This window comes from Lutra lutra, chromosome 5 (assembly GCF_902655055.1).
Source record: "Lutra lutra chromosome 5, mLutLut1.2, whole genome shotgun sequence".
NCBI classification, from domain to species: Eukaryota; Metazoa; Chordata; class Mammalia; order Carnivora; family Mustelidae; genus Lutra; species Lutra lutra.
In genome coordinates, this window is record NC_062282.1 from 23066318 (window position 1) to 23075393 (window position 9076).

Here is a 9076-nt window from a genome sequence, read left to right on the forward strand (position 1 = left end):
AGAGGATTCAAATAATTCTACAGATTTATGACTTGGGTCCCTTCAATAATGGAATAGCCATGTGCCAAATGGTTGAATTCTGAAGAATAAATAGTTTTGGAGAAGAAATGAGAAGTTCCATTTTGGACATACTATAAATAATATAGTATTATATACTTCAGTGATCTGTTAAGAAGAAAGTTGGCGGGTAGTTTCAGCAACCTTCTTAAATCTGCACCTCTGCAGGAGGCCACAGCCAGATCTGCCCTGGAACCATGTTCGCAACCAGTATGACAATGATGTCACTGTTTGGAGCCCTCAGGGCAGGATTCATTAAATTGAGTATGCAATGGAAGCTGTCAAGCAAGGTTCAGCCACAGTTGGTCTGAAATCAAAAACCATGCAGTGTTGGTTGCACTGAAGAGAGCACAGTCAGAGCTTGCAGCTCATCAGAAAAAAATTCTCCATGTTGACAACCATATTGGTATCTCAATTGCGGGACTTACTGCTGATGCTAGACTGCTATGCAAATTTATGCGCCAGGAGTGTTTGGATTCCGGATTTGTATTTGACAGACCTCTTCCTGTGTCTCTTCTTGTATCGCTAATTGGAAGCAAGACCCAGATACCAACCCAACGATATGGCCAGACACCATATGGTGTTGGACTGCTTATTGCTGGTTATGATGATATGGGCCCTTACATTTTCCAAACCTGTCCATCTGCCAACTATTTTGACTGTAGAGCTACGTCCATTGGAGCCAGTTCTCAATCAGCTCGTACTTACTTGGAGAAACATATGTCTGGATTTATGGAGAGCAATTTAAATGAACTGGTTAAACATGGTCTGCGTGCCTTATGAGAGGCGCTTCTGGCAGAACAGGACCTAATTACAAAGAATATTTCCATTGGAATTGTTGGTAAAGACTTGGAGTTTACGATTTATGATGATGATGATGTATCTCCATTCCTGGAAGTTCTTGAAGAAAGAACGCAGAGAAAGGCACAGCCTACTCAACCTGCTGATGAACCTGCAGAAAAGGCTGATGAACCAATGGAACATTAAGTTATAAGTAAGTCTATGTGTGTATTAGCAAATCTGTAGGAATGGAAGAATACGTACTGATGACAGTAATCTATACTTTGAACCAAAAGATGCAGGGTGGTCTTATGGTATGTTTTAGGAATCAGTCCAGATGTGTTTTTCCTAAGCAACTTGTCTGAAACCATATAATGGTAGGATTTTTATTTGAGAGGGTCTATATAATCATTTTCTAGTAAGTATAGTTATCTGTACTAATGTTTTTATATGAAGAACATAGTGTCTTTGTATTTTTAAAGACAACTGTGAAATAAAATTGTTTCACCTGCCAAAAAAGAAGAAGAAGAAGAAGAAGAAGAAGAAGAAGAAGAAGAAGAAGAAGAAGAAGAAGAAGAAGAAGAAGAAGAAGAAGAAAGTTCGCTATATGAATCTAAACATCAGGGAGAGTTCTAGGATGAATATATATATTTGAATCCATCAGCATTTTAAAAATATTTAAAGAATTAAATAACTAAGGAAGTGGGAAAGAACAGTCCAAGCCACGAGTAACAGGAAATTCCAACTCTGAGAATCTGACAGATGATAAAAAAATATAAACTAAGAAGTGAAATTTAAAGAAAAGAAAAAGAAAATGAAGCATAGCCAAAGCCAAAGGAAGAAAATACTTAATGAAAGAGGATTAGTCCTAATCTGTCAAAAATTGTTGAGGAATACAGTAGTAAGAGAGAATAGATATTAAACAAGGAGAAAAGAATTTTCAGCCAAGTAGTTGGAAAACATCTCAGTGGAATGTGTGAAGAGACAGAGTGCAATACAAAAAAATAGAATGAGTAAAGATAGTGTTCTCAATAGTACTCATAATAAGTGTCTTTCTGGAGAGAGAAACTGAGCAAGAGTATTAATGGAAAAAAGATGGTTGGCCAAGGTATCTTTTTTTTTTTTTTAAAGATTTTATTTATTTGACAGAGAGAGAGAGAAATCACAAGTAGGCAGAGAGGCAGGCAGAGAGAGAGAGAGGAGGAAACAGGCTCCCCGCTGAGCAGAGAGCCCGACATGGGGCTTGATCCCAGGACCCTGGGATCATGACCTGAGCCGAAGGCAGAGGCTTTAACCCACTGAGCCACCCAGGCGCCCCAAGATATCTTTAAATAGTAGAAAAAACAGCATGTTTGTTTACTTAGTGAGAGCAACATTGTGAAAAAGAGATAAAAGAAAATAGCTGGTACATATCCTTGAATAGATGAGAAGAGATGAGATCTAGTAGCCATCACACAATAGTGGTCATAGATAGAGCAAAGAGTTTAGTGATACTTAGAGAAAGGAGAGAGGAATATAAGCTTAGATACAAATAGCTTTTTGGAAATAGAGATGGAAAATTGTGGAAAATTATCTAATTGCTCTGACATTCTCTGATGAGAAAATCAAAATCAGTAGTAGTGTAGTTGTTCTATGCTTTAAGAGAAAGATGGGGGTTGGAATTAGACATTTAAAGAATTAGGAGAGTGAATGGACTTAGGAAATATATGAGGATTACTGAGGGGGAAAGAAAAAAGGTTTCTGATACTGGAGGTCATGAGATTGGAGCTAGATCCAGCAGTGTGATTGTGTTTTTCCCCCACCTGTGTTCAGTTGCATACAAGTGAAGAAGACAATGAAAGTTGTGTTTAATAAGGTATTTTTCCAGGTGAATATGAACACTTGAGAATTTTTCCAGATGTGTATGAAGACCTGAGAAAGGCAAGCAAGAAGAAGAAGAAGGAGAAGAAGAAGAAGAAGAAGAAGAAGAAGAAGAAGAAGAAGAAGAAGAAGAAGAAGAAGAAGAAGAAGAAGAAGAAGAAGAAGAAGAAGAAAAGATAGAGGGAACAACCACTATATTGATTTTGCTAACCCTGAGTAATCAAAGTGAGTAGGTTGAGAAGTTAGGTCATGGAAGGGATGAGTAACAGACCAAAGCAATAGACCAAGGCTTTACACATCCCAGTGGAGACAGAGAACTGTGGAGTTAGTACTTTTGGCAATAAGCAGAAAAGGAACTTTTTGGTGGTTAGAGATTGGGATTCTTAAACTGAGATTATGGAGGTTTACAATGTCGTTAATAACAACCAGGTATGACCATTTGTTTAAGTGGTTTGGATGGGAAAGCAAAATGTGAAACTTTTATTAAATGCAACACTTTTATTAATAAACTACATATTGGGTACCATTAGTGTTATGAATATACACACATACTCTCACACACACACACGCACACACCTAATAACAATACTACGAGTTAGGTGCGTTTACTATACAGACAAGGGAAAGGGGACATACAGAGATTAAGTAACCTTCTCAATGATACCCAGCTATGTCATGGTGTAGGTGGGTTTTGGACTTAGAATATCTAATTCCACATACTGAGCTTTCACATTTGACTATATGTTGGAAGAGAGGAAGTAAAGGACCTGACTATTCAAATTACAGAAAATGCCTATATAAACTGTATATAAAATGTCTTTAAAACACTATATGGTGTCAGAAATCACCAAGAGTTATGTTAGGGCTGTCGGAGCTCACGATGGTGAAACATATGCTAAAATTAAAAATTGAGCAACTGTGATTTGGGGATCAGCAACAATTACTATAAGGAGGGTACTTCTAGGAAGAAAGGGAGAAAAGTCTGGAAGCAGTAAGAACAATGATTCCCATCCACCTTGAAATCCAAAGGTAAAAGAGGTTTGGTATGATAAATGTGAGTATTATAGAGGAGGGAATGTCATTGAGGAAGAGTCAGTTTTCAGTTATGTGAAAAGGACTGTCAGAAAAGTGATTGAAGGTAGAAGTCATCTTGCAGCTAACTAAGTTCACAGAGCATAGTCAAAAGGTTTAAATGTGGGAGGAGTGGACGATAGGATCAGAAAAAAAATGTATAAAATTGAATGGATATAATTATATTCTATAGAATTTCAGATAAATTGTATATTGTGTTTCAGTTATAATGAAAAATATAAAAAATGCAATGTGATTTTTCTGCTATCACATAAAAGAATTAAAAATTAATAAAATTGCAATAATAATAATAATAAACTGTATGAATGGAAACAAATTTATTTTCCAATTTAGAATTGATTACATGAATCACGATATATCTATATGTTGAAATACTACACAACACTTAAAATTCTTATTTAAAAATATTTAATGAGGGCACCTGGGTGGCTCAGTTGGTTAAGCAACTGCCTTCAGCTCAGGTCACAATCCTGGAGTCCCAGGATCGAGTCCCGCATTGGGCTCCCAGCTCTATGGGGAGTCTGCTTCTCTCTCTGACCTTCTTGTCTCTCATGCTGTCTCTCACTGTCTCTCTCTCAAATAAATAAATAAAATCTTTAAAAAAAATATTTAATTAAACAGGGAGATAGTCATGATGCAATAGAAGCAATAGGAAATATAAACATTTTAAATTCAGCATCACTGTTGTCCTAAAATATGATAATAAAGAATAGTATATATACACATGATTACATTTAGTGTGCAAGTGAGTAGTGCTAGTTTTCTATCAGTTCCAAATTTTTATAACTAAGTTGTATTATCTGATAATGAGCAGAAACATTTTCAAAAGACAACATTTTTACGAATCACACACACACACACACATACACACACACAAAGAATCATACAATATAAAACAAACTGACAGCCAGCCTGGAAGGAATACTATGTGGCATTGCCAGGTAGAATATGGTAATTCCTATTTTATTTTTCTGCTTTTAAGATTTCAGTTGGACAAAGTTCAATCCACAGTCAGTCATCACTCTAAGTGAAATGAAATGATAAAGAATACACAGGATCTACTCTAGGAGCATACACTAAACATGATGGGATTTAGTACATCATATTTTAAAATAAGGGATACTTTCACCAAAAAGTATTCTCTATGTATTTGAATGAGGTGATGAGTGAAAATTAGGTATGTTTCTGTAGATATTAAAATTTTTCTACTGTTCTTTAGTAAGCCGATGCTAGAAACTAGACAGGAGAGCTTTTGCATTACTTTGCCCACTGCAGGTTTCCATGTTTTAAGAGGACCTCCCAGCACTGCCAAAATTCAGAGTGGGAACTGAGTCCCTTAATAAAGTCACCCCAGAATGCTTCATGCCACATGAAGTGCCCTGTTCCAAAACCAAGCAATTAAGGACAGGATGAGGGTGGGAAGGAATGATTCTTCAATGGAGCAGAAGCTAATTTGATCGATGTGGAGATGTAGGGACTGGAACAGAAGGAAGATTTTTCTCCCGCTTACAGTTTCAAAGAGGAAGCAATGTAAAATGAAGAAAGAAATCTCACTTCTAAAAGAATAAAACATGTATTTCATGAAACTAATAACATATGATTAGTTATGACTCAAAAGCTTCTAACAATGTTAGTATATAAATTCTTAACTGAATCTGTGCATGATACTATTCGGTATGGACAATGTAAAAGTTTGTTTCAGTAATATGAGCATTTTATAATCAACAGATAAATTATACTAGTGTTTAATGTTGTGATCCTTAGAGGGCATGTTGAAATCATAGTTCAAATTGGAGATAAAACCTCAGTCATATTGCACATTTCTTAAGATAGAATCTTTGTCTCGCTTCCAACTTAAAGGGACAAAATGATTTTTTTTTTCTTGTTTCTGTTTCTAGGTCTAAAATCAATTACTCTTGGCACAGAGTAATTAAATGAACTAACTAGATGTTAATTCAAATTAGGACCACACTTCCTTGAAAAATTCTTGCACTGAACTTTGACTATCAACTCTCTATTGTTTAGTATCTTTTCTGTCCCTGTTCTGGTTGTTTTAGGGAAAAAAGCAGTTGCTATAGGAGAAAATAGTTACTAAATGTTTTAATTGCTTTTTTTTTCTCAGAAACTTAGAGCTTTTTCTATAGGTTCAAATTCATAAAGAAGTAATATCTGACTGCCTGTGTCTGTTGTCAGCTCTAGTATTCAAGTTAATATCATTTCAATTAATTTGGTGCATCTCGTAAACTGATTTAAATTTCTTCCTGATACAGCTCTGAATTACTGTGTTGTTCGCTGGCTTATTGTACAAGATATATTTTTGCCTGATATTTTGCATTAGTTTATGATTTTCTTAAATCCTTATCTGAATCGATAATGCAATTTTGCTCCTCCAAGATTTCGAAGTCTAATGCTGTTAGGTAGAGAGCCGAATCAAATCAAATCACGATAAAGAATAAAGTGAAGGTCATTTCCCCAGAGTAAATATGCATTGTTATATATGACTAAAGGAATTACAGGGGTTTATTATGTTTTGCAATTTCATTATATTTAAATGCACATGGATATATTTGTCTCTTAAAGTAAATTTATCTTTCTCCTTCTTTCAAAGATAAATTATCTTTTCACCTAAAAGCAAAGATGATAAAGACAAATTCATAAAGCATGGCTCTCATCTCTCAGCACCACCAATTTAAAAATGTGATGCATACCAACAATCTTTAGGTTAAAACTACTCTATGCTGACGTAAGGTAATACTATTTCCTGATCTCTCCTATATGTGTATGTGTATATGTCCGTGTTTGTGTATTTCAAATGTAGGAGTCCATGATCATGATGTTCTAGAAATCCCACCAGTCAATGCAGCATCTCTTCAGTGCAAACCAGTTGAGCTCTTACACATATGCAGGTAATTCCGTAGCTTTAGAACAGTCTCTGGATTAATGTCCTTGACGAGCAAGACCTATCATCTCTTGTCCACCTCAATGTTTGAAATGTTATTTCTCGTATCACCTGCTATGTTATCATCATGTATCATCATTATGCCACCATATGTCAATCTTTCCTAGCCTATATGTTTTGTTTTGTTTTTCCTCCTTCTACTTCAACTACACTTATTTCATCTTGGCTTTGAAGTATGTAGAAAAAGAATCATGCTTATTTTTGAACACCACACATTAGATTAAATAAACAACAGAAATTGAAACTTGGGAAAATAGAAGCCAGTGGAAGAGTCAGAACACCAGGAGTCAAGCAGTGCCTGGATCGGGGCAATGACAGAATCTTAAGCAGTTGGGGTTCCATGGTCCTTTTTCAAGGTGCAAAAATAGCATTCACCAGCTTTAGGATATCTCCATTTTAGGGTCTCACTGTACCAAATTTTAAGCACTGGGGAGAAAGAAACCCCTTGTTTCAATCAAATGTTTACTCTGGATCAATCAGTGACAGCCAGAAGTGGTCACACAGCACATAACGGGACCATTAAGTCTGCCGCATGAGACCTAGGACTGATGTGAGCCAGACTTCTTAAGAAGTGTCTTTCACTAGCAGCGCAATCAAGGGCTACTAGGCTCCAAACAGCTCTCAGTTAAGGGACTAGTGCTATACTCATAGCATAGGTAGAGTAAAATGTGATGAGTAGCTCATAGGACTAGGTATAGAGAAAAATATGTGATTTATTTATTTTAACTGAGGAACTTTTATGTCTCACTGAATGGTTTCCCTTTGGGAAATTTTTGAATCGTATCAGAATCTCAGAGGACTCTTGTACCCACTCCTGTCCTCCCTTGACATAAAACTGAGGGCAAAGTCTCAATTCAGTTTCCAGTTCTAATTTATATATTTGTTTGTGGAAACATATCTCCTCATCTATAACAAGTAAACCTTCTTTAGTTGGGCTGCAATCTTGTTTTCCAACAAAGGCAAGGAGTTTATGCAACAGACAGGGTGTACATGAATTAAGGAAACCAAAATTGAAGGAGATTTCTAAGCTAGCTTGTAGAATGCATCTAGTTTTATTGGGTCAAACGACCTTGGAAGGGTTTCAATTACTCTTAATTACTAGTGCAGGGAATTCACAGATGGAGCTAAAAGTAGAACATAAATTTCAGAGGAAGAAAACCAAAGGAAGGGGATTGGGAAAGTGGTGGGGTTTTTTGGGGTGGTTTTTGTTTGTTTATTTTTACCTCAAGTACCTCTGGAAGGATCAAGCTGTGTGGCTAGCCTGTCTATGAACATTCGTGTATTTAATATGGGATATGTCATAAGAGACCTGAGAACTTAATTTCTTCTGAAGGAAAAAAAGAATACATACTTGGAGAAAGATATTCTTTAACCATGTAGGACCTGCCTATACTTGGTAGCCTATAAATTTTTCTTGCTGACTGATTCATGGCTGGAATCCTTCACTGACTTCTGGAAGCCTACATTTCTTCCCATTACACATAGCGGTGATATTCACTGAACGCTCCAAGCCAAGCTATGGCTTTTAGGATAGTCATACACTTTGATGCTTACATTGTAACATAATGATAACGAAAACGATACATTGACTTTTTATACATGGGTATGTTTATCTTACATTAATATCTATAATTTATTTTCTTCAACATAATATCTATTTATAGATAAAAGTCAAGTACTTAATAGGCTTAATGATGCACTAGAAAAAGTAAATCAATATTATATTTTAATAAATGGACTAATTCTTACTGGAAGATTCTTATAATGATGACATACTGTATCAACACAGGGTAAGTTATAATATTACCAAATGACCTGGGATCTTTAATTAATACATTTAACCAATCTAGATTTACAAGTAAGAATGACTTTTCTCAGCAGGATTTTAACAAATATATTTCAAGCTTTATCAGCCAGTGTCCCTTTTTCACTTAACTGCTCGTTGAACCAGTTATTGAGGCCCATTGCCACTGTCAATCATACTGATTGATGCCTCAGGTACACCAAATGCCTGTAGCAGGTCAACTCCCCTCTGGATAGCCATTAACTTCTGCTTCTACCACTTGAGTTTTACACTTACTAAGCATGGGATGTCTTTTTCTCAAAGCTAGTTATGCTGCTTATATTTAAACTTAAAGCAATCTCATTTAATGCTACAAAAATAAATTAAGACTCATTTGAAATAGAAGAGGTTTATTATTTTGATACAAACTATGATGTATTGTTTTAACGATTTTGTATCATTTTGCAAGGCAATAGAAGGAAAGGAAAGGAAAAAAAAAAAAAGTGTGGGCCAGATAACTGAAAGACGGGACACATAAAAATAGA

At 35.7% G+C, this 9076-nt stretch overlaps 1 pseudogene; it reads left to right on the plus strand.

Annotated features, from left to right (window-relative positions):
• The first annotated feature begins 321 nt into the window (after positions 1–321).
• On the plus strand, positions 322–1289 carry LOC125100462 (proteasome subunit alpha type-1-like; annotated as a pseudogene).
• The last annotated feature ends 7787 nt before the right edge of the window (positions 1290–9076 follow it).